The sequence below is a fragment of the Protopterus annectens genome, chromosome 1.part1 (genome assembly GCF_019279795.1).
Source record: "Protopterus annectens isolate FY-2018-M chromosome 1.part1, PAN1.0, whole genome shotgun sequence".
Classification (NCBI taxonomy): Eukaryota; Metazoa; Chordata; order Ceratodontiformes; family Protopteridae; genus Protopterus; species Protopterus annectens.
In genome coordinates, this window is record NC_056726.1 from 1,848,087,277 (window position 1) to 1,848,115,239 (window position 27,963).

Below are 27,963 nucleotides of genomic sequence, written 5' to 3' on the forward strand. Positions count from 1 at the left end.
GATCATGGAGATTCTTCTACTTTACTGGCAATAGGAATGACATGGACTGAATGTTAATAATTGGGATTACTTTTTGTATGGTATCAAAACACTTGGAGCTCCATGTGCTTGACTGTCCACAGTTGTTTCTGTATCAGAAAGACATTAATATTTGATGCTTCACTGGTAGGCAGATAGAGGGTGAATGGATTGTTTTAGGAAAATGGCAATGTCTAAGCAAGTGTTATCTTTATTATTTTGTTAGAGTGTCTGGGGAAAAATAGTGAGTTTGGGGCAAGGGAGAAGCAAACAGGATAAGAGTTGGTACCGCCCATAAAAGGGCAGTTCTGCTGGTGCAAACAATCATGAAAGTGCTTCCAGTAATAACCCAGGTCTTGAAATAAAGCTCTACTGACCCTTCAGTTGCTGCAGGGTCTGCATGGTGCCTCAGGATAAATAAATCCAGTTGGACTCTGCAGAGGTAAGACATGAATCAAACAGCAGAAAGAGGCTGATCTTTACATGCCACTTGGGAGGCAAACTCTGGATTTTGCCATTATACAATAAAAGACATGTCAATTTCCATCCACTGCAAAGGCTGAAAGTTGTACACAGAGATGCCATCCCTTGGCAATGGTTGTTTGTGCCCACATACCCTGATATGCTATACCTGGCATGCATAAAAAGGAAGTCAGCCATAAATAATGTACAATGCGAGCCTTGAAATTCTCTGTCCTTAATGTCACACATAGCCTCTGCACATTCACTTGCTTTATGCTTACTTACACAGTGAAATTTAACACCACATATCAGTGATACAAATACTTGCTTTCTTAGCCAGCCTAGAGCTATGGGCTTCCTGTCTGAGGAAGGACAACACCTTAATGTATGCAGCTGTACACCAGTGAGACTGCAGGTCACTACAGGTGACAGTCGGTAGAGTAAAGTCTGTGGTTGAAGTAAAACCATATTAACCTTATTGGGTATAGGAACCATCTTCTCTGATAAGGTCCCATTCTGCTTCTGTTCTTAAAAATCTATGTTCAAAGGCCCCAAAGAGGTCAGGATGGAATTCCTGTCATGCTTACTTTAAATGTCTTTGGGTTGGTAAATAAAATCCTGACAACCTCTCCAAACGTATGTACCTCAGAGAACAAGCTCCACCTTCTTCAAATATTCAGGGACACAGTGTAAACAGGCTCTAGTCCTGCAGAAGCAGATTGGTTTGGAGGACTTCATTCTTTGTAAAGGGCTACCACCATTACTGTTTCAACACTGTGGACTTTATGTAATGAATTATTGGTGACTTCTAGAGTACGGGATAGTGTATTTCAAGCATACAGCATTTTATCGGTAAAACGATGAGGAAAGAGATTGAACAGATCCCTGTAAAAACTGTATAGTAGAAAACTGGCAGCCAGTGAGCATAGGGTAAGCTTCTTCTAAAGTTTAGCTATAGCAAACAAGGACAGATTGAAGACAGAGGACAGATCTAAAAGACAGAAAGCTAAAAATTGAGGCAGCAAAGCAAACAGCTACGGCACTCTTCTACCTACCCACTACAAAGTTTAAATTGTCCAAATCCACTATGTCACTTCAGCATAAGTAATCCCAGTTCCTACTGCACATTTCTGCACTAACAGCACTGAAGTCAGACAGTGTTACAGCGGGTGGGAACGTCTGCTGTGTATGACTTACATCTGATAAAACCTGGAGAATAGCAACATTCAGCTGGATCAAGGCTTCAACAAATTAAAAATGTCAGTCTATCATATAGTTTGCTGTTCATTAGCAGAATTTTTTTATGTTTGAAATCCAAAGTGTTAAAACATTTGTAGGCCACAGAAAGCTAGCATTTACACACTAACCAATCCAGAATTGTGGCATTTTATTCCTGGAAAAGTTAATCTCATACCTGGTAGAAGAATTCCTGAAGCAGGTCATACCAGGACCCTTCAAAAGGCCATTCCTACTCCCATTGGCCAGCTGGCTGTACCAATAGTTTTCTTACATATCAGTTGAAGAGGCTGAAAAAGAATTAAAGAGAGTGAATTGCATTATTAAACACTAAAACATCTTAAGTGCTAACCAATCCAACTGTGTATTTTAATATATCATGGTTTACACAAAGGAAGGTACAGAAGTCTGCATATTCATAGGACTCATAGGACTTTTAAAGAAATTGAGTCTGCTGAATATTTACAGCTTGTCAGTACGCATCCTTAGGGTGCCCACCCAGTCACCTAGGTCTCATATGAAGGATGATAGTTTATCATACCACTTAGTCTGCAGAGGTAGCCTTTTCCAGAAGTGGGGAAAGCACTGCATGATGAATCTGTCTTTTCATCATGTTGAATTTATCTGCTGGTGAAGATTAAAGCCCAGCTTCTGGTATCTGTGGGACAATTAAACTTGTAGAGAAACAAAAGATTCATGACATCTGGATCTCTAATAGCAAAGAAAGTATTGCACATATCTCACCTCAACAGGCTATAAGATACTGTATAAAGAGACAGTTCTTCCAATCTCTCACAGTACCTCAGGGTCGTTAAGCTCATGATATTCTTAGTTAGGGACTCTAGGATAGTCCTAGCTGTTTGATATGTCTAGTGAGGTACATCCCAAAGGGGGCATTGTACCCATTAATTATCCTAATCATTTAGATTTGGATGATATCCCCTTGTCAATTAATTGTGCTAAGCAGAAGGATTTTCTGACTACTGTTGAAACACGATGATCAAAAGAGATGGAATTATCAACCCATGAACCAAAGACCCCTATTAAAGTTTTCATTTGAAAGTGGACTATTGTCTATGCTGTATGCATGTTTTTGCATTTATAATTTGTGCCCATTTTATACCTGTCAGTTCTTCCTGACAAGTTAGGGTATCACAAGGGTCTTGACAATAATTCACAGTCTGCAGTTATCTACAAGCTTAGTTAGAAATCCTGGTTTCCAGTATGGAGATCAGAAAAGCAAATGCAGAAAAGGAGGGTTTCCAGCACTGAGCCCCAGGGGATGCCACTGGTTGCCTTCATACTTTCTAATGGGGCACCTGACACTTGCACTGCGAAGGTTCTGTTGTTTAACCAGTTTGCTATCCAACTTACCAAACAAGGATCTATTTTTAAAGTATCAACTTTACCTGCAATGCCAGCATAAGGCATGGTGTCAAACACATTGGCCAGATCAACTTTTAGTTCTGCTTATTGCTAATCTTGTCATTATTAAACATTTGCAGAAGGTCTGTGAACTCTGCCTTTTCTCTTACTAAGGCATTTTACTGTTGCTACAGTTTAACATGTTTCTTCTGTCGTACTTGAACTTGTGAGTTTGCTTATCCTGAATTTTGTGTAATGTTGTTTGCAGTTTTGAGTTGGCTGGCTTTCTTTAATGACTGGTCATGCATCCTATATGTGTTCCTGTGGTCAGGAAATCCCTCGGAGGACAGACACTAGCAGGACATCATTTGTCTAGAGGAAGAGTAATATCCCTTATTAGTGCGAAGTGTGTGCAGAACTTTCTGCTTTCACTCTCCATCATGGAAAGGGCGTTATGATTGCATTTATAAAAGAAATCCTTCCCATTTAAAATTCTGGCATGGAAGTCTTTGCTGAGCCCATTATGTCTTCAGCCTCAAGACCAGCTACTCCACTGACCTCAGAGTCTACAGAAGAGTCAATTGTGTCTCTTAAGGAAAGAGTATGGAGCCTTTAGTTAAATAGTCCCTTCAAAGTGATTGGAAAATCTATGTCTGCTATTACTGTAAAAGTTATGGAAAAGTCTGCCTTTCCAGTTATATTACATGTATCTCTCCCTTTGATGCACTGAGTGGTGATGCTCAATCTCCAGTAATCTTCTCTCTAAAGTATGTATTGGGACACCTGACATACAGACTATCACATATCAAAATTCACCCACAATCTCTATACACATTTAAACACTACCTGCAGGTTTGAAAGTTGTCCAAAAACATCCATGTGATACATTTAATCGTGAAATGCAGTAACTGCAAAGCCGAAGAAAAATTTTCATCAGACAGTAAAACACCATTAACAGTGTGAGTGTGTTTGTGTGTGTGTGTGTGTGTGTGTGTGTGTGTGTGTGTGTGTGTGTGTGTGTGTGTGTGTGTGTGTGTGTGTGTGTGTGTGTGTGTGTGTGTGTGTGTGTGTGTGTGTGTGTGTGTTTGCAAAGCTGTGCAAGTTATAAGAAAAAAAATATTAAATGAGTGATTGAGCCTGACAGACTGCATTAGATTTAGAGTTCAGTGTACCAAGCTCACCTTCAGCATGTAACAGATATATACAGCACATCAGTTAACATGTAAAAAACCCCCATTCAGCTTGCAACCCTTAATATTTTCCCTTCTTACATTCCCAGCTCACTACAAATGTTTGCAATCTTTCATGCCTATACCTGCCTCCCACCAGTACAGTTCACTCACTCACTTGCTTCACAGGTGCATCCACCATCTGCACTCTCCAGCTGAAACCTCACCAAAGCTATCAGATGCAGGAAAATAATAACAAGTATTGACTGCAGAAGGCATTTTCACAGATCTCCTGAGAGTTATCCTAGTGAACAGAAGGTAGGTAGGCCCTATTCCACCACTAGTGAAAACAGAAATGCATTATCTTATTCACGACAGAGTAGAGATCAGTTATCATACTGAAACTGAGAACAGATATCCATCATCCTTGACTCTGAAGGCCCCCTGCAGATGTGAAACTTTTGGGAAGAATCTCAAGCAATACAATTAACCTATTCTGAAAGATAGTAGCCAGAGGTGCATACATACATATGAAGGTTCAGAAAGCAATCCTAAAACAAAGTATAAATGGAAGTACAACCGCTGGAATCATAATCTAAGAAATAATGTTTGGTGAAGGAATGCAAAGACAGCTAAGTGGGTACACCATAAATATCCACAATGGCAATGCAGATGAAACAATCACACCTATTGTGAAGTGTCTTTTTATGGCATTTGCCAGAGTTTAGCACCCAATGCCAAAAGAAAATGCAGTTAGCAACCCCATTAGCAATGGGTTTGCTTATGCAGTCTCTTTACCGTCTGCAAAGGACAGGAAAGACAAATCTGTGCCCCTGGAAATATGCAGTCATCTGATGAAAAAATTTATCAATATCACAAATCATTAGGGACAATAAGCACTCTTTCTGTCTTGGATTATGACCACAAAAAGGAAAAAAAGAAGATAAATGGACTTCATCAAAAGTAATTCTAATGTCACTTTAGGAAGAAAAATTGGGTGAGTGTCAAGGGACATGCATTCTCCCTGAAAGACTAAACAGGGTTCCCTACTAATGATGTGAAGTTCCTAAGATTCTACATCTAAAGGTAATTACTACAAAGAATGGTCTCCTATCTGACTAGCACCAACTCTGAAAGAAAACCAGATGGGAGACATAGGGGACATGCATGTCTGTAAATTATGAAGTTCATATTCCAAGACAGGCCATTTTCAAACAAAGACAAAAATACAAAACTCTTTCAGCCACTTCTGGGTTAATACTACCCCTGAATAAGATTATGATGCCTCTCTCCATGGAAAATAATTAAGACTCACGTGAAACAAAGGAACCCAAGGTAAGTTAAATTGACATACAAATTAACCAAGGCAGTACAGGTCACTTCTCTTTCCAAATGTAGAACTTCTTTATTATACACTTCAAAGAAACATGCACTGAGATGAAGTGTGTAGTGTGAAGCCACGATGCTGAGCACAGAATGAGCAGCCAAAACCCACGTGATAGCCTTTTATAATAGTGTATGGAGTTACTTTAATAGAGACTCTGCACTTACTTGTAGCACAATGCACCACATCACACTGTTTTATCTGAAACATTTAATACGTTTACTGAAGTAAAATGGTACTGCAGTGTCCATACAATAATGTCCACTGCATGGGGTGGGTTATTCAGAACTGCTACACTACCACTCTTTTTTCTGCAATTGTTCAAAACCACTGTTAAACAGTAAAGATGTCAATGTGGTTTTGTAAGTCTCTGTGCTTTTTTGTCTAGTTCAGGCAATACTGGTTTGTGACTTTGTAGCACTGTTGAATACCTGAGTTGTTTGGCTTCTGCTACATACCTACAATCAAGTGCATTACTAGCTGAGTTAAGTAAAAACTTGCAGTGTTAAAGATTGCACTGCATTTCATTTTTTTGTCTATTTAATTGTTTCATTGAATATTGTGTCTGTGTCTCTATGTAGTTATTTATTTTTCTATTTAATTGTTTCATAGAATACTGTGGTCTCTCTCTGTCTCTGCAATTAGTGGCGGCTATTGTGTTTCACTTCACTGATATTAAGTGTTAAACTCTTAGCCTAGAGGGTTTCTCTGAATTAATAAGTGAGTCACATATCTTTGAATTTATTACTGCTGAATACCTGAGTTGTTTGGCTTCTGGTACATACCTACAATCAACTGCATTGCTAGCTGAATTAAGTAAAACTTGCAGTGTTAAAGATTGTACTGTATTTCATTTTTCTGTCTATTTAATTGCTTCATTGAAAATTATGTCTGTGTCTCTCTGTAGTTATTTATTTTTCTATTTAATTGTTTCATAGAATACTGGGGTCTCTCTCTGTCTCTGCAATTAGTGGGGGCTATTGTGTTTCACTTCATTGATATTCAGTGTTAAACTCTTAGCCTAGAGGGTTTCTCTGTATTTATAAGTGTCACATATCTTTGAATTTATTACTGCTGAATACCTGGGTTGTTTGGCTTCTGCTACATACCTACAATCAACTGCATTGCTAGCTGAGTTAAGTACAAACTTGCAGTGTTAAAAATTGTACTACATTTCATTTTTCTGTTTATTTGTTTCATTGAATATTGTGTCTGTGTCTCTCTCTAGTTATTTATTTTTCTATGTAATTGTTTCATAGACTACTGTGGTCTCTCTCTGTCTCTGCAATTAGTTTCCCGCTTGTCCTCCCTTTTCTTGTTTTGGTATTAATCTTAGTGGCTTTGGAATTGTCTGCCCCTCCTGTAAATTTGTTTTTGAACACTCCTTCTCATTTGTTCACTCAACCGAGTGCAGTGAGATCATATTTTGACTTCAGACACTCCTACCAGTCCCATCTGTTCAGCTCTATCCCAGCTCTATTCTAGTCTAGTGTCACTAGCTCTCTCCACCTAATACAGAGAGAAAATTTGTGAAGGGCAGGCCACTTAGGTCCTTACTTTTCAATTATCTTCTGTTTCTCCTTTCTCCCTTTCCACTTTCCAAAAAAAATAAATAAATAAAAAAATAAAAAAATTCTAAGCTTGTTTCGTGCCTTTCCTTTAACTAGTTTAGTCCAGATACAGATATGCTGTAACCAGGACTGTTTGTAAGCTTCTGAGCCCCCAAAGCCTTTCTGTGTTGGAGGGAAGCCATTTAGCTTATCAGTGGGAGTGGTAAGCACTAGGTAGCCTATCTACCACAAGAGTGATTTCTGGCCCAGAAATTCTAGTTTATTGGCCATTTGGGCAGTTTTTCCATCTCTTTCAACTTTCTGGTTTAAAAGCCCATGTTTGCACTTGTTTCCCACCTTTCCTGTAACTAGTCTAGTCCAGATACAGATTTGCTGTATCCAGGACTGTTTGCAAGCTTCTGAGCCCCCAAAGCCTTTTTGTGTCGGAGGGAAGCCTTCTAGCTTATCAGTGGGAGTGGTAAGCACTAAGTAGCCTGTCTACCACAAGAGTGGTTTCTGGTCCAGAAATTGTAGTTTATTGGCCGTTTGGGCAGTTTTTCCATCTCTTTCAACTTTCTGGTTTAAAAGCCCACATTTGCTCTTGTTTCCCACCTTTCCCGTAACTAGTCTAGTCCAGATACAGATTTGATGTATCCAGGAGCGTTTGTAAGCTTCTGAGCCCCCCAAGCCTTTCTGTGTTGGAGGGAGGCGTTCTAGCTTATCAGTGGGAGTGGTAAGCACTAGGTAGCCTATCTACCACAAGAGTGGTTTCTGGCCCAGAAACTGTAGTTTATTGGCTGTTTGGCAGTTTTTCCATCTCTTTCAACTTACTGGTTTAAAACCCCATGTTTGCACTTGTTTCCCATCTTTCCTGTAACTAGTCTAGTCCAGATACAGATTTGCTATAGCCAGGACTGTATGCAAGCTTCTGAGCCTCCCAAGCCTTTCTGTGTTGAAGGGAAGCCTTCTAGCTTATCAGTGGGAGTGGTAAGCCCTAGGTAGCCTATCTTCCACAAGAGTGGTTTCTGGCCCAGAAAGTGTAGTTTATTGGCCATTTGGGCCATTTTTTCATCTCTTTCAACCATCTGGTTTAAAAGCCCATGTTTGCACTTGTTTCCCACCTTTCCTGTAACTAGTCTAGTCCAGATACAGATTTGCTGTATCCAAAACTGTTTGTAAGCTTTTGAGCCCCCCCCCAAGCCTTTCTGTGTTGAGGGAAGCCTTCTAGCTTATCAGTGGGAATGATAAGCACTAGGCAGCCTATCTACCACAAGATCCAGGTACAGATTCTTAGTTTTAGCACTTGAATTTGCATATTTATGCTCAGCACTTGTTCAGAACTTGATAGCACTAAATAAGCTACAAATTACTACAGCACTCAACCTTCCTCTTTACCTAGAGGAAACAATTTTGTACTTACTTTCCTCACTTGCTTAGAGAAAAACAGCTCTTATACTCACTTTCCTCACTTGTCTAGAGGAACGTAGTTTTTTATTCAGGCATGTCCAAGGGTTAGCTCCCAGTGTTCTCTCCTGTTTATCTGATGAATCTGGGCATCTTGGGGCAATGTAGCAATTGCCTCATGTACAGAGACAACCCTCACCTCCTACCACCCAACACCACAACCTGTGAGAGATTCACTTATCTAGCCAAACTGGAGGTAAAGCTCTCTCCAACCAAGACTGAACTTGACAGTCAAGAGGAGAAGGTAAACACTTGCCCAGACCACACTCATCACATAGTCCCACTAAACCTACACCACCAAAATCCACACATCGAAACACAAAACATTCGCGGAGGCTCTCAATAATAATCTGCTCAAGCAACAGAGACCTCCAAAACAGAAACGCAAGCAACCTCCACCCCCCAACACAACCCAAATGACACATAGCCCGCAGACTCAGTGTGCCACTCAACCACAGCCCATAAGGCAAAACAACGTACCCAACACACTAGTCATAGGTGACTCTATAGTCAGGCACACTGATGTCCCATTCGCCAAGCTAAACAAGGAGAAAGTTACTGTCAGCTGCCTGTCGGGTGCCAGGATCTGCCACATAACCCACGCACTCAGGTCACTCCACAAGTACAAATATGACTGTGTCATTGTCCATGTTGGTGTGAATGACCTGAGATGTACCTCCCTGGACTACATGATAAGAGACAAGGAAGAGCTCTCTGATCTTGTAGCCCAGGCAGGCATGACCCTAGCCCTGAATAGCATCCTGCCATCACCCAGAATGATACCGCAGTACAAGGACAAAATGATTGACTTCAACAATTGGCTAAGCTTCTGGCGTCCTTCTAAGGGGATCCAGTATATGTCTGCCTGGGATGACATGGTCGACAGACCACAATGTTTTGCCAGAGATGGCCTGCACCTGTCACCCCTGGGATTCCAGATACTGGCTAAGACTCTTGCTGCCCCTATAGTGCCTTTTTTAGGCAAGGTTCAAATGACAAATTCACCACCATAACAGGAACAGGCAAGCAAAAACTGAGGGTAATGCTACTCGATGCTAGAAGTTTAAACCTCAAAATGCACTCCCTCGAAGCACTCCTTAAAATGGAGAACATCGATATCTGTGCAGTGACTGAGACCTGGTTCAAGGCTCCAGAGAGCACCCCTGCATTACCAGCCTATAACTCATACCACACTTTTCGGCCACCTAACCTGGACCAGAACACCAAAGGCGGAGGTGTAACCATATTCATTAAGGATATCCACACCTCCAGGCTAGTTTCTCAGTATAATGCATCCCAGGTTATCCTAGTGCAACTAACTCTGGGCAAAACCGCAATCCAAATTGTAGCTTGCTACAGATCCCCCACCATACCCCAGGATTCACACTCCTCTTTTCTTGATATACTGGAAAATATTAGGGTTCAACCAAACACTCTAATAATGGGTGATTTCAACTACCCCACCATTAACTGGGAAAACTACTCATGTACCAACTCCTTCGCTCAAAACTTTCTGGAATTCATAAATTCCAATGCTCTGGATCAACTTATCCACACCCCCACCAGGGGCAACAATATCCTAGACCTAGTCATTACCAACATGAGTGACCAGTGTTCCACACCTGAAGTCAACTCCTCGTTGGTCAGATCCGACCATAAGCTAATCACCCTAGATATCCACATCCCATCCCCACCCCCCATTAAGGAAATCATGGTAAAAAATTTCTCCAAAGCCAACTTCATGCTTTTTAAGACAGAAGTGTTGAACTTCATGACACCCATGCAGATGGACAATACAGTTACAACTGCTGAATCCTACACAGAGGCACTCTATAAGCACTTACACTAGTGCATGGATCGTGCTATCCAAAACAGAACCAAGACACTATCCTCCAAAAAAGGAAGCCAATCTTTTGGTCCCCTGCCATAAACAAACTCTACAACAGAAGGAAGAAACTGTTGCAAAAGAGAGTAAAATCCCATGAGTGGAGGAGTTCCCTGGTCAGCCTCAGTAAGAAGCTGAGATCCCTTATAAGATCCTCCAAAGCTAGCTATGAAAACAAAATAGCCACTGATTCTAGGGACAACCACAAAGCATTCTATAGCTATGTCAAGAATCTCAATGGCAACACCCAGATCTGCTCTGAGTTACAGCACAACGGCATGAAAATTACAGAACCAACTAATTTTGCCAATGTCCTGGCAGATAGGTTCAGTGCTTTTACCCCCCTCTCACCCCCTAAAAGGCCCATATCTATACAGGAAGAATGCAGAGTCCCTGTAATCACAACTATGCAGGTAAAGGCTGCACTCTCTAAAGCCAAAAACACAGCATCCATGGGACCAGACAACATCCCAGACTGCGTTTTACATGAATTTCAGAACAAACTGGCTCCCCACCTAAGCACCATGTTCAATCATAGTCTCACATCAGGCTTTTTACCCACTGAATGGCACACAGCAACAATTATCCCACTTCACAAAGGGGGAGCCAGCACTGATCCCGGGAACTATCACCCTATTAGCCTGATAGGTTCATAGGTTCATAAATTAGTACTAAGCTAACTGCCCTTGCGAGCCATTTTAAGCCTAGCCAATTATCCCTTGTGAGACTCAAACCCTGCAACTTGTGTTTGTAAGGCAAACACCTTAACCCTTTGGCCACCATCCCAACCCAAAAATAAACAGCCACTGCAAGGCTCAAACCCAGGACCCTGCACACCATAGACAAAGTGATTTACCACTAAACCATGCCAGATAATGAGCTTGGTCTGTAAGGCCATGGAACGTATCATCACGGAACTCATAAACAAAGACATTGGTAAGCTCCAAACTCTGGACCCCACCCAGTTCAGGTTTGTGAAAGGCAGATCATTCCTTCTGAACCTGATCAACTTCTTTGAGGCAGTTACCAAAGTTGTAGACGAGGGTACGATGGTTCACACAGCCTATCTTGACCTTGCCAAGGCTTTCATCACCATCCCCCATTCTGGAATTATAGCTAAACTCACTAAACTAGGTATAAATCCCAACGCCTCAAGATGGGTTGCCAATGGCTCACTGACAGAACCCACATTGTAAAAGTTGCAAACTCCAAATCTGACTTCAAACCAGTGACAAGTGGAGTACCACAGGGTTCATTCCTGGGACCTCTCCTGTTTGTTATCTACTTCTCTGAAGTACAGGCTAACACAGAAGGCCTTTGACTAACAAAGTTCGCAGATGACAGCAAACTAGGAGCCATAGTTGAGTCCCCAAATGATGTGGACATCTTACAGAAGGGCCTCACTGAGACAGATGACTGGTGTCAGAGCCATGGCCTCAAGCTCAATGCCAAAAAGTGGTTTGTCATCCCCTTTGGTAAAAACTTTGTACCCATGAACTACCACATATATGGCAGTCTACTTAATGCCGAATGTGTGATAAGAGACCTGGGGACCAAGGTGGACAGTAGTCTCTCCTTTGATAATCACATCGCCACAGTAAAGCAGAACAGCAAACTCAAAAAAGTATTCAACCAGCACACAGAAGCCAGCCAACAATCCAAGAAGACTTTAATGATTGAAATTAAATGTTTAGCGCTTTCTTCCCCTGTAAGGACTTCCTCAGAACAACCATCATTCAAAATAACCAGCCCTTATATACCCATTATTAATCAACTATTACTTAATTAACTAAAGGTCACTCCCCATTAAAGTAAAAGCACATAATAAACATTAAAAATACTGTACAGTGTTAAAAAGCACATGTGTTACATAGTAAATATATGAATAAATAGTTTTTGGAAGAAGTAGGGTTTATTATTGGTATGTTCTCTAATAGAGGATATCCACTGGAATTTTTGGAAAGAATAGTTGAAGAGAAGCATATGGGGGTATACAAACCCATATTAAGAGGCTCCCCTAAAAGGGATTTAGGGGAGCAGATTGATGAGTATAGTAGTACAATGTACAATGTGAGTGGGAAACATACCGCTAATGAATATGCTTTGCGTTTTATCACCACTTTTAATTTGAATGCCAGTTTAGTATCCCAAGTAATTCTTAAAAATTGGGATATTTTAAGTTTTGACACAATCATTGGGCAAAAAGTGGGAAAAGTCCCTCCAAAAATTGTATTTAGGAGAGATAGATCCCTGAAAATTTTATTTGAATTAAACTTGGGGTCCAGGGGTGGCTGTTCAAATAGACCAGCAGGAAATTATAAATGTGGAAGGTGTAACTGGTGTAGTTACATTTTGGAGACCAAGGAAAGGATTAAAATTAATGGCTTTAATTTTTACATCAATGGACATTATAATTGTTGTAGTTCAAACATAGTCTACTTGGCCAAGTGTCAAAATTGTTTTGCATTTTATACAGGGAAAATTAGTAGACTTTTTAAGAATAGAATTAGTGAACATATTTATGAAATTAGGAAAGCCAAGGTCACCAATGCTCTTTATAGACATATTAAGGACTATAGGGATCATAGTTTTACATTTTTAATTGTGGAACAGTTATGTAAGGACCCTCAGGGGAGAGTGATTGATTTGCACTTAGATTGTAGTGAATTAAAGTGGCAGTTTAAATTGGATGCAACTAGGTTTCTAGGCCTTAATGAAACTATCAATATAGCTTGTATTTTGAAGCTAAAGCAAATCATGAGTTGACTGGTGTACATCATTTAGTATTATAGGTATATTATTTTGTGTAATTTTTTTATAATTTTTATGGTTTTATACATTTTTTAGCATTTAATGTTTTGTATAATGTATATATACTATTTATTCATATATTTACTATGCAACACATGTGCTTTTTAACACTTTACAGTATTTTTGATCTCTTATTTATTATTTTATTTATTGACATTTGTTAACCGGGTTAGTCTAGCTGGGCCAGATCAGTGGAGACCCGAGGCGAAAAGCTCCAGTTACAGACAGTTTAAGTATAAATAATAGTTTAGTTTACAATTAAAAACAATCATTATTAGCAAACACTACAAGTACACATAAGTTCTGTACTGCAAAGAAAAATAGAAACACTTTTTTTTGTGTAGCTGCTGTATAACTGCTGTGGTAAGGTGTATAGCAAGTTCATGAAAGGGGTGGAAGAGATAACTAGAGGTGTAATGAGATGTTAGAGAAATATATGTGGGAGATAATATACTGAGAGGATTGTATGAGATTGTGGTAGAAAGTAATAGTATTGGAGTGGTAAAAAAGTATGCTGTGAAGTTGTATTGAAATGTGTACTACAGAGTAGTATTGGAGTTAGGTAGGGTTATGGCAAGTACAAGTTTTGGTTCTTATAAAGTGTAGCTTGAGTTCTTTCTAAATTGTATAGGGTGTGTAATGGAGCACAATTGGGATGGGAGGTTATTCCATGCCTGGGATAGGGTGGATTTATATAGCAGTCTTAGTTTCCATGAAATGATTTCTCAAATCCCCCATATGGCACGTTTTTTTTTTCCATTGCAAGCCTGAATCTTATTTTATACAACATTTTTAAACTCTCTTCAGTGATGGCTAGCTTTCCATCACAAAACTCAACATTCATGGTAGTCCCATACTGGTTCTAGTTACACATACTATTAACAACTCTTTAACAAGAAAGCCCTGAAAAAACTCTTCAAAGCATTCACATGCTGTGTTGATTCACTATACATTCATAGTTGAATACTAGGCCTATTGCCCTGAAAGACCATCTCAAACCCAGCCAACAACCTGAGGTAAGAATCAAACACTGTATCCTTATGTCCATGAACTGAAGACCCCAACAACTACTCTAAACCCAACCCTGTATATAGCTTCATCTGAAATTTCCAGCAAAGGAATTCTGGAAAGTTAATCTGCACTAGTACAACTCTTAGATTATTCTACCTGATGACTGTATTCTGGGATTATGAATGTATGCATCCTTGCTTGTTTATATACTGCTCTATGACCTGATTGTTCGACTGGAGTAGGAAAAGCACTGGTCTCCATACCCCTTCCAGAGCAAGCAAGCAAAGAAACATGGCCCTTAGTTACAAAAGCATTGTGAGCAATTCCCTACTGTTTGGTTTATCCTTGCTGGGGTACAAGACCTCTCAGCACAGCATCTTGTTATGTGGTAAAGGGCCAGGTTTGGTTGAAGTAAGAGAACCTCATAATTACGCTGGTAGGACAAAGTCCACCACTCTACAGCTGGGCACTTCACTACCATAAGAAGCACCACTATCAGTAACCAGCCAAATGGAACAGTCACAAAAGTGGCTAATGCCAGCTGTAGGTGGCAGGGAGATATAGATCTGATCAACCCAGGTTCAGTTACAAGATTCAGTACTGGAAGCAGCAAAGAAGAACAGCTTACAGCCCTCTAAATGGAACACAGCTCATTATTCAGCTCATGACATCTGCAGTAGTTGCCCAGCTATGGCTTGTGCTGAGAGAGAGACGCAGGTAGGTCCATTGCAATTATGACATCTTCAGTGGCTTGCTCAGCAATGTACAATGCTGTGGCTGGTAGTGATGCATGTGAAAACAAGCATGTATCTGTCAAAATTATGAGAGAGGATTAGGGCAAACACACAAAATCTGAACAGCCCAAAGATAATAGCCCACATCAGCGTGACACTCACACAGCTGACTATGAGAAGTCATGACCAGTCAGTGGGAAAGAATGAGTCAGAAGGTCAAGAATGTGGCTTGATGGTCAAATTAGCAGAGGCCAGAAAACATGACTTACATGACACCTCTCCCAAGAGGTACAGAAGTGTCCAGCCTTTCACTCATCTCAGCAACCTTTCCAAAGTTACTAAAGCTATGATATCCAGAGTCCTCTCAGCAAACAAGAAAGAGACAATAGTGAGTATCCAACTTTACCCCAGTGAAGGAACTAGGAACTCCAGGGCCTGCAACCACATGTGAACCCAAACAAGGGCTAACACGAAACTCCTAAACTTAGCAAGTAACAAGGTCTAGGAAAATATGAAGCCATGTGAATGCATGTGTGTTTTTGTGTGTGTGTGTGTGTGTGTGTGTGTGTGTGTGTGTGTGTGTGTGTGTGTGTGTGTGTGTGTGTGTGTGTGTGTGTACACACTCCACGTTACCTCCCTCACTGCTTTTCCGAAGGTCTTTAATTTAGTTGAAATCTCTATCCAAAGAGTACACCACCCTGCAAAGAGGCATCTAGAATGGCTTGTTTCATCTTAAATGACAGGTGGTACCACATTATCCAGCAGACACCACTGATGCTGTGGTCCAGAAAATAGCTGTAGTAGAAGAAGATTATTTAAGTACACTAAAGCAGCACTCGGGAGAAGATGACAGAAAACAACATCCCATGCTTATGCACAAGCTCACAGTCTTCACTGAATGGCTCAAAGAATATTTCCACATGAACAGCAGAATGGTAGCTGCTCCAAAAGGTCAGCTGTAACTGTGTAACAGAGCCCTGTAACTCACCATCAACAGTAATGACTAAAGGCAGACAGCACCTTCTCCTCTCAGCACTATCAGCTAACGGATCTTGTAGGGTGGGTTGACATAATGGTTAAGATCTTCATATCATAGAAACAAAGGTACAGGGTTTCATTCTGACCTCAGGTTATTGGCTAGGCCTAAAATACTGATAGTAATCTTGTTTGAGTGGTGTTAATTCACTGGTTTGATGGTTCAAATGCAGAGGTGGTGCTGTTGGTGTGAAGATACTGATATTTAAGTAGCATATGTTAATGCTGAAAGACAACAAAGTGGAAGTAACATCAGAAATGTATATTTGTAGGTTGGGAGTTGGCATAATGGTTAAAGTGTTTATCTTGCAGAGACAAGGTAAAGGGTTTGAATCTCACCTTTGGGAAGCATAGATAGGCTTAAAAAGGCCTCCTGGAGCCATTAGCCTAGTAATAACATATAAACATATGAGATGCAACTTTAATCCCAAGGTGTAAAAAAAAAATATGGTTTACATCCAATTGCTCAGGCGACCGAAGGTCGATCCGGCGGAATTCTGAACCCAATTGTCGAATCTCGGACTCACGAATGCTCATTATGTCACGCGCAACTTCAAATTCGAAAGTCCTGATTGTACACCTGCTGCAACAAGCACTACCATGGGTCGAGAGGGGGGTATAGTAGCCTGGCCGGCATTCGGTAATCCCGGGTTCGATGTCCACAGTTTCAACATTCCACGGTCCTGGCGTTCTACTTTTGGCATTTTCGCATTCGGTCATCGGCCGTACTCGCAAATGCATGTACACCAAAAAAAAAATATATATATATATATATATATATATATATATATACATATACACAACCTATGAAGTAGCAGTATCCATTCCACAGACAAATAGCTTAACTTTCTCCTGTCACTCATAATGACCCATCATTTTGTGAGTGGGCTTCCTGCTCATTCCTGTCCTGGTCACTCCCTTAAAAAGTTACCATCTTGCACAACCTAAGGCAGAATTCCTATTTGTCACACCCTCTCCTTCACATAACTAGGCTAAAGAGGCAGCACAAACTGTGTACTTGTGACTAAAGGACCCTATGACGGTCTAAGTTACTTAGGCTTTCTATGTGGGGAAGCAAAGAAACTCTTTGGCTGAAAGAAAAAATAAAATAAAGCATAAAACTGGGAAATACTAAGCCTCCATTCACTAAGTCTTGGTAAGAATAGAGATAAAAGATTCTGGGTACAGCCTGAAAACTGTGGCACAGTGTAGTTACACATGCGTCATGAAGTGGACTCTACTTTATAGCTTAAGCAAATGAAAAGCTTAAATATAAGTACTCATATGTTAAATTTAACTTGAATCTATGTTTTGTTATCAAAGGTATTTGGTGCATTTTGGTAGGATCATTGTATTCAGCATCTGACATATCCAGCCTTACTGTCTTCTTTAAAGAACAGTATTATTTTAGCTTAAAGCACATATGTTTTTCAAACTTATGTTTTTCCTTGTATCTTCCAAACAGGGAGTACAACTATACATGTTTATTTATTTATCTATTTTAATTGTATTTTTCATAGGTTCATAGGTTCATAGGAGGTTACTAGGCTAATGGCCCTTGGGCCTTTACAAGCCTAGCCATGTAATAACCCAAGTACCCTTACTGACCATAGTTAGATGGTCATTGTTAGCAGAGCAATTCTGTGATCAGCACCAAGGCTGTGTCCTACATGAACTCCAAGAAGAGCTAAACCCAAACATAAAACTACTGTTCAATCTCAGCCTTACTACAGGATATGTGCCCAAAGAGTGGGGTACAGCAACAGTGGTCCCTCTCCATAAAGGTGGTGCCTCAACGGATCCTGGAAACTATCGCCCCATAAGTCTGACTAGCTTGGTCTGCAAAGCTATGGAAAGGATCATCATGGACCTCATAAATAAAGATATTGGGGACCTACAGACACTGGATCCTGCCCAGTTCGGCTTTGTTAAGGGCAGATTTAAACCTGGTTGACTTCTTTGAAACAGTCACCAAGGCCATTGACGAGGGGAAGGTGGTCCACACAGCCTACCTGGACCTCGCAAAAGCCTTCGATACAATACTCCACTCGGGCATTATAGATAAGCAAACCAGCTTAAATATAAACCCCTATGTCACTAGATGGATTGCAAACTGGCTCAAGGACAGAACCCATGTGGTTAGAATAGCTGGAGCCATGTCAGACTCCAAATCAGTTACAAGTGGTGTCCCACAATGCTCAGTCCTGGGACCTCTCTTGTTCGGTATATATTTCTCGGAGGTACAGGCCAACACGGAAGGACTGTGGCTGACCAAGTTCGCAGATGACTGCAAACTGGGCGCCATAATCGACTCTCCAGCCAACACAAGCATCCTCCAAAAGGGCCTCATAGAAACAGACAACTGGTGCCAGAGCCATGGCCTCAAGCTAAATGCCAAAAAGTGTATAGTCATCCCCTCTGGCAAAAACAAAGTGCCCACAAATTACCACATAAGTGGTAATCCATTAAGTACAGAAGAATTAATTAGGGACCTGGGGACCCAAGTTGATAGCAATCTCTCATTTGACAACCACGTGGCCAAAGTGGTTAGAAAAACATTTTATATAGCCCACCTAATCATGAAGGGATTCACATCTAGATCAGAGGAGGTCATTGTGCCTCTTTACTCATCCCTCATCAGGCCCATAATTGAGTATGATGCCCCTTTTGGGATGTACCTTACCAGACACCTGAAGCAACTGGAAAGACCCCAAAAGTACCTCACCAAGAGGATCAAAGGGCTCAAACAGATGCCATATGCTGCCCGGTTAAAGAAACTCCAGCTCTACTCAGTGGCATACCACCTGTTCAGAGGTGATCTGTGCCTGACGTATAAAGCCATGTCCAACCCAGAATTAATGGACATGCTGCACCTCAGAAAATCCAAATCCCATCGAGCTACGCTCGAGAGACTTGAACCTCAGCACTGAAATAAATAGGACATGCTGGAGGGACAGATTCATAACCCAGAGGCTCCCTTCACTCTGGAATAAAATCCCAGTCCAGGTTAGGCAGAGTCCCTCATTGACTCTCTTCAAGAGGAATCTTGATGAGTGGATGGGAGATTGTAGGTTTACCCCGGGTATCACTTCTGTGTCACTGTTAGACAGAGGCACAGTATACTAACCTCGAAAAAGGGCATAGCAAAATAAATTTAAAATGGGTGGCGAAAGCCAAACACATTCTGGCTAGGCTTATAAATGCCCTAGGGCATATAGTCTAGTATGAACCTATGAACCTATGAACTGCCCTGGCCATGAGGGGCATAGGTGCCATCCCCAAGGTGAATTTATGGTCACCCATCCAGTTGTCAAGGTAGCACTTGAATAGGTCATTGAGGAGCTCTACTTCACATGGAGTGGGAGCTTATTCCAGAGGAACAGCAATTGCTGGAAGATATATCTGTCTCCCCAGCATGCTCTGTTAATGACACAGGTTAGGTTAAGATCCCTGGAGTGAGTTGTTCTTGTCACTTTTGATTTGCGGATGTGCAGCATTTTCATTAGGGCAGGATCCAAGATGACTCTATAGGCCAGGCACTGGTCACCTCTCAGCAGCCTGTATGATACAGAGTACAGTGACAGGGCTTTCCATGTATGCCATGTTTTGGAGGCCCTGGATTCTCTTGGTTAGAAACCTCTGTGGTCTCTCCATTTGCTGCAGGTGCCTGGTGAGGTACATACAGAAAGCAGCATTGTACTCAATTAGTCATCTAATAAGGGTCAAGTACAGTGAAGCTATAACCTCCTGGTCTTGGAGTCAATGCCCTTATTTGTATTTTTAGACGTTAACTAGGTTAGCCACAACCCACACTTACTATACAGCACAAACAGAACTATGCGTAGAAACACCTTTGTCCCCCCAACACAATATATTAAATAATCCAGGTGGAGAAATAGAGTGCACCAGAGCTCAGATGAACTGCTATATCAAATCAGAAGCTTTAAAAGACAAATTCTTTGGTCTCAATCTAGCAGCACAGCACTAAAAAAGTGCATGCTTCAACCTCAGAATGAGACCCACCCCCATATCATCATTATGACTGCTTTACTGCTAAGCTGTTGTAGGTGAAAAGGGCCTGCTCACTTAAGTTGTAAAACTAGTTATAATATAACTACTGTCTAAATAAATAAATCATGTGTACTTACACTTTTTTTGTTCCTGTTGTTTTCTGCATATATTTTTAGCTTAGCTGAGCTCTCTGTGTAAATTTTAGGAGAAATATGTTGTTCTAAATAAAATGAACTTTATATATTGGTATTTTACTTCAATGGTGGCCTGTCCAGATACATGCTAAAGACAACTTTCCTAACAGGATTAATTCAAACTGTAACAAGTAGAAAAGTACTGGGGACCACGGGGGCAGGATTCAGTACATTAGCCCAGCACCTGTCAGGAAGAAGTGAATGCTGTCCCTACCATACCCTGAACACAATGGCTAGAATTTGCAAAAAATTGTGCAAAGCTTAGAATATCTGATGAAGAAATGCAAACATCATCCAACTGTGGAGAGTTATCAGTCACATCTTTAAATGTCAAAATCTTCAAAAGACTTCTGGTGTGTCCAGGGCAGACAGGGATGGAGTCTTGGCTGTGCTTCATTTAGCCAGGAGCAATATACAGCCCAGTCACTGAAAAAAAATCATCCAGTAAGGAATGTGAGTGAACAGCTGGTACCAGCCCATCCATCTTGGGAAAGTATTAAGTTTTGTCCTACACATGGCATACCATCTGGGGTAAGGTCAAAAAGTGTGCTCCATGCACACAAGAATGTGGAAACATGAGCCCACCCATGGAGAACATGCACTTTAGCCAACACCACTGGTGTGTGCATGTGTACAGCAAGCACCATCTCACCTCACCCATCCTTGGGAAATATTAAGTTGTGTCCTACACATGAAGTACCATCTGAATCTGGGGCAAGTCCTAAAAGTGTGTTTCATGCACACAAGAATGTAGAAACATGAGCCCACCCAAGGACTGCATGCACTTCTGTTGACCACCTGTGGGATGTGAATGTGTACAGCTGGGACTAGTGCTCAGTGTAACAAGCACTGCAGCATGCCTGCTGGCAGACAGTGAGAGGTCTGTATGTAGGGACATTCAAAACCTCCAAATTACCCACTGATCGCTCTCCTTCTCTGGTGTCCAAGACTCAATTTATCACAGAAAGAGCAGATGAAAATCAATACAGACCCTTCTTCAAAATTATACTTAAGATGTTTTCAGCAAACCTTCTCTTCCCCTTCATCTATACCAAGCCAGCACTATGTAAAAGACCCTCATGTTGATCCCTCCATGGGTCACCCTCTAAAGATTACATCCTACATCAGCTAAGGGTGGCTACACCCTCCCCTGTCAATCCTGTAAAGTCTCTGTCCTGCAAGACCTAGGCGTGACCATTGCAGGGATCAGCAGAAGGCATCCATACAAGATGCCAGGTCACTATGAGTGAAGAGAGAAGGGAAAGTTTGCTAAGAGACAGTAGGGCTCAGTCTTGAAGTAGACTGTTTCAGTACATTTTTTGCCACATCTGTCCACCTACTAAAAAGTAACACATTTTACCAGCAAGTAAAGCAGACTATGTGCAAATTTGAAATTGGAGAGCAGACAAGCCTATAGAAATATGAAACTTCAAGTCTGCATTCTAGCCCGACTACATTCGGTGTACAGACCAGTAAAACAAGTCACATCACAGAATGGATCTGGGTATACAGATACAAAGATTTGAGGAAAGAACTTGCACCCATGTCCTGTTTGTGACACTAAGAAAGTATTATACTTAACTGGTACCACTATCACAATTTGTGAATACAGAGAAAATACACAGAATCGGTTACTTATGCAAATGTTTACAAAATGAACATATATTTACCCATCCTTTAACTGGTTTCCCAACAGGCATTCTGTTGCACAGATCTCCCAAAACTCTAGTTTTAATCACACATGATTTCAGTCCTGCAGCTCTAACCTACAACCAAAGAAACATAACAGCTCAAAGCACAATGAACACAAACTGTACCTTGCAATGCTACTATATCAAGGCTACGCTATCTTCTTCTTCTTTCGGCTTTTTCCCGGTTAGGGGTCGCCACAGCGGATCACCTGTCCGCACATTGAATGGCAGTGGAGTTTTACGGTGTCGAGTTGCCAGCCCGGCGCCCAACCTTCCACAGAAGGCACACTCACACGCACACCTAGGGCCAATTTAGAGTGTCCAATCCACCTGCAGCATGTCTTTGGGATGTGGGAGGAAACCGGAGCACCCGGAGGAAACCCACGCGACCACAGGGAGGACATGCAGACTCCGCACAGAAGGCACCCCAGCCGAGGATTGAACCAGAGAACCTCTTGCTGTGAGGCGGCAATGCTAACCACTGCACCACCGTGGCCGCCCAACAAGGCTACGCTATCATTTATTCTAAATATTTTGTTTTGCATGCCCATTTCAAACATATGGAAATAGTTACTTTTAAAACAATGCAATACATATTGAGTTACATTATAAATTATTGTTGCTTTAAGTGCTTTTTAGCAATTGTTTCAAGACAGAGCCTGCCAATTCAATAAGGCTGAATTTTGAAGTGAAGTATTATTTTCCAATAAAATACAAATGGAACTGAATGCAAACCTGGAAAACCTTGAAGCGCTGGAGTGATGCTAAGGTGCTAAGACACTTTTGACTGTCCAGAACATCCGAGGGTTTGCTGACCTTCGTGTTTCTATATATGGATGTAAAAGAAAAAAAGACCAGGTAAACTTTAATTAGAGGTATCTGTCACAGAAAAAGCTTCCACAAAACTGTAGATGATCTCCCACAAAATACTTAAACCTAAAAATGTGTAAACTTATCCTTTACAGCTAACTTCTGCAGTAGTAAATGATTTCAATTAAAGAATTAAAAACTCAGCTCAGATCCAGTTCTTATTATGTTGTCTTATTGTATAGATTTAATGCACTTTGTAAAGTAAGTTCTGAATAAAAGTTTATGAATGTACATTCTGAAGTGTGCCATGTGGGAAACCCCTTCAGTCCACCAAGGTCATATTACAAGAAGCATTACAAACTCTAAGTGCAAAACAAAAAAGTATGCTACTGTAGCACAGTCCACATAATTCTGGTATAACGAAGGTCATGGTGCAGATCCCATTATTAAAAATGCATAAAAAGTTCTACTTTCAAACTTCTGGCTGCTGTAAAATCTATATGCAATGCACTTAATACAAGATCCTTGCAATTTGGAAACAGAAAAATAAGTAAAATAGTTGCTTCATCAACATTCGCTCAACAAATAAAATATCAGGACTCCTTTTAAAGTTTATTACTCACCAGTACAGCTGGACCCCACTTAAAACTTTTCCCTCAGACAAAGCTGAAAAACTGCTTCAACAGTACACTTGTAAACATACTAAACTCACCATCCTCAATCTGCAAAAAGAGTACAATACAATGTAGCACCCTGGCCATCCCCTGACACCAAGCAAACTACTTCCTTAAGGGATTCTGCTTGGAAGAACTAGAAAAACAAATCTCTTATTAGCAGTCTGCAAAAATACACAAACTCTTAGAAACTGTGAATAAAATGGTACTCAAAGACAAAAGAAACTACTTCAATATGCCTAACCAACACAATCAAAAACAATTCTGGAACACAATTAGCAAAACATTTCCCTCCAGGAAAAACATCCCAACCTAACCATTTATCACATGAAGTTGAACATTACGTTGCTTCCAAGATGAACATTCATTTCATAGACTCTGTATCCTCCTTAGTTAACCAGCATAACCGGATACAAATAAATACTTAACTAGAATACAGCAACTTAATACTACATACTGCACCAGCTTACCATAACAAAAGGCTACTACTAAAACATGTCAACCCTTCCCCTTTGTGGGAAATACCTAAAAAAACGCTGGTAGTAGCATAGCATTTCCCATTGCAATTCTACTCAACAGATTCAATGCAGAACAATATGTCCCAGCCATTTGGCAAGAAGCTTAAATTAAACCACTTCACAAACCAAGAGCATTAATCAACATTACAAATTTCTGACCATTTCCAATTATATTGCCACCAAGACTTTAGAAAATGCATACACAATCAACTTCAAAACCATTTAATAACAAACAGAATTACTTCTGTCAATACAACATGGTTTCCACCAGAAAATAGTGCTGATACAGCCTTAATAACTTTCAAAGACAAAATAAACCAACTACAGTACCAAGGTCATCAAGCACCATTATTTCCTGACTTGTCCAAGGTCTTTGATATAATGTCACACAGTCTTCTTATTCACAGAACACCCAGCCTAGGCATCAGCAGTATCACAGTGAACTGGATACACAGTTATTTACCAGATACAACACACGCTGATCAATTGTAACAAATCTATTATGGCTCCCTATTGAAATGCTGACTGCTGATAAACCAAAAAAAGGCCAAAAACCCAGAGAAGAGTAAGTCTTGAAAATTGCTCTTCTCCTTCTAACTTCTTTTGTGTGTGTGTGTGGGGGGGGGGTAAGCTCTCCTCCATGGGAGTGCATATCACTGAACTTATATATATATCAACTCCAAGATCGCCATACTTTGGGGATGTTTGAAATTAACAAAACCAGGACAAAAAAACATGGCTGGCATGATTAGAATACAGATGCAGTCATTTTTGCTTTACATGAACTAGTCATACTCTTCCTAGAACTCAATCCAAAATACTCAATTCAAAACATATAAAACAGGATGCGCTCTCAGTATTATGGAAAGTGCAACGATTCTGCATAAGTTAGTTAATATTCTTGAGGTGGCCAGACTTGATCCCCATTCTGATGGACTCCACAATGAATTTCAGCTCTACCCTTTAACTTGCTGACATCATAGGTAGGTATTATCACAACTTACTCTTTGGCTTCCTCTTTATTGGTACTTTCTACAAATTCAGCTTCCATGCTTACATCAATTCTATTTGTTGCATTTGCTTTACTTCCTTTTTCCTGCTCATCCAACAAATCAGAAACAGCTTTCAAAGCAAGCTCTGTATGAAAAACCTTGTTGTGCACTTCCTTTAATTCTTCTTGGGTAGGGTAAACTGAAGAGTGCAAGGTCTTAATATGATGGTCAACTTTGAAAAAAGCAGTCATGGCTACCTGCAAAATGAAGAAAATGATTAAGTCACTGACAGATTTTCTTTTCCTTTGAAACTTCTCCACAGCTGCTCAACAGTGCTGCCAGCAGCTCCTCTACTGTCTATGTTCACCCATGTTAGCTTCCTCCAAACTTAACCCGATCCATATTAGGGGCCAGTGAAGAAATCAAGGACACTGGTGTAGCATCACACTGCATGAAAGGAGTGTGGCCTAACCCCACCATCCTCTGGTAGCCTTGTAAGATGCATTATGGCTGCCTTCAGGAAGTGCATATCTGTTTCTGCACATATGCAATCTCCTGCCCATGTGGTATACCTCTTGCAATGTGGAGGGGACGAGGCTCTTAATGCTGCTATTGTAGTAAACCTAGGCAGCCTCCCACTCCCAGGATGCAGGATCTGGTGTCAGTCAATCACTCACATCTTTCCTGCCTGATCCCTCTAGTGCCTGTGCTGCTAGTCATGCACGGGTTGTCTGTGGTGCAGTCAGGGCTTTATCCCTCTGCACCATTTGACCAGGTTCATAGAATAATGTTTTCATTCATTATGAGAAACAGATTATGCACCTTTAAATACACAAAACTCAGAAGCAGCATAAAACTTGTATGCAAGCTGTCCCAAGGCTAAAACTGACCACTCCAGTAGCAGAAGACAGTAGCCCCAAAGACCTGACTGTAATATTAGGAGCTTCTGATAACCTTTAAGATCAGCAATGAGAGTAGAAAGGAATTCTGGTGAAGACCTGGGATGGAATGCCGGTAGATACTTGGGATGTACATAAAGAGGCATCACCAGTAGGCAACAAGTTACCACAGCATCTCAGTAGTGGGACACTAAGCCCCAACCTGGAGCATGTTTAACAATAAACAGGGTTCACTTAGGCACCACTGCATACATGGTAGAAACTTTATGAAAGGACATACAGCCTGGGGACAGAAACCTGGCAGCTAGTATCACAGAATCACCACATCTACCACAGTGAATGCACTACTGAAGGAACAGTGGAGTACTTTCCCATTGTATATACCAAACACTCCAACACAGATAATCAGTAATGGGTCATGGGGGTTGCAGCAATATGGTGTCCAAGACAACAACAGTGCTATGGGCACCATTCTGTCAAGGTATGGGAACAAATAAAGAATCCTACATATTAATGTTTGTTAGTTCAAAACCAAAGTAAGTGATCATGACACCAAACATATGGAGATTAGAGATGAGCTATTCTAAAAATGTGTGCTTATGTCCTAAAAATTGTTTTATAGTGTACCCTTTTACTTATCAGTGGAAACCATAGAAGTATAATCCAAAGGAAACAAAACTGAAAAAGAGTTGTTTTTCAATTTATTTTTTATTTAATTTTTTTTCTTATTTTTGTATATAGAGCTACTGGGAAACATAACTGCAATCTACATATGAAGGTTGTCTGGCTGTTCAACAAATTTTTCACTGTTACAATTTACTAAACTTAAAACACTGCATATTGTTTGCTAGGAAAGTTCCCTTCTGTTTCCCAACACTGCCATTACTGTTAAATAGAGTTCTTCCTCATCATTAAGGTTAAGGGTCCCAAAGTATGGAATTCAGTTTTTCAAACCAAATATCTGCCATTCTTCTCCATCGTGGTGTCAAAACATTTCTATTAAATCACATGTGACATCTAAAGGATTCCAACAGGCATCTGCAGGTCAAGCAAGCCCTGTAAATATGTCCGGTATCTGAGTAAGTAAAAGCTTTCATCCAATATTAATAACTAACCATCTGGACTGTACATCTTGTTTAAAGTAGATAATTTTCTTTTAGATGTATACTATAGATAGCCATGACAATAACCTACTCTTAAGCAACTATTTTCTGCTTCTTATTTTCTGAGATTAACTGTCAGCATTATTCAATTTCTTGCAAAGAAAAAGTATATATTATTCAGCTGTACTACTCCTAACAATGCTAACCTTGTTCTTAGATAAAGTGGTGCCAAAAGGAGGAGCTTAACATTTCTCACTTATCACCTTCAAAGCAGCTAATGATCTCAAAGTAATGCAGACTTATACCCAAGGGCATGGCATGTAGGTCATACGCAAGGGCATGGCATGTAGGTCTTACGCAAGGGCATGGCATGTAGGTCTTATGCAAGGGCATGGCATGTAGGTCTTACGCAAGGGCATGGCATGTAGGTCTAGGGAGGGCATCATATATTTTATTTATTTATTTATTTATTTATTTATTGACATTTGTTAACTGGGTTTGTCCAGCTGGGCTTGTGGCCCATTTTCAGTGGAGACCCGAGGAGAAAAGCTCATACATTTTAAAACAAGTACAATTTTAAACAATATTGATATAATAGCAGTTATAGCAAAATGATTCACATATGTTGGGTTACATGCATAAAGTTAAAGTTGCATTAAAAAGAAGCTAAGTAACAATTTTACATTGATATAGTTCAATAGGTCAACAATAAACATTTTTTGTTTGAATAAAATTGTGCAAATGCATAGTAGACACATTGGAGAGAGAGATGTAATGAGGTACTAAGTATGGTCCTTTTGAGGGTACATAAAAGGAAGGAAGACTGGGTAGGGTCATGGCAAGGGCAGGTTCTGGAATTGAGAAAATAAGCTTTTAGTTCATTTTTAAAGTGTGAGGTGTGGGAGATTGAATGTCAGTCAAGGGGAAGTTTGTTCCAAGCATGGGCA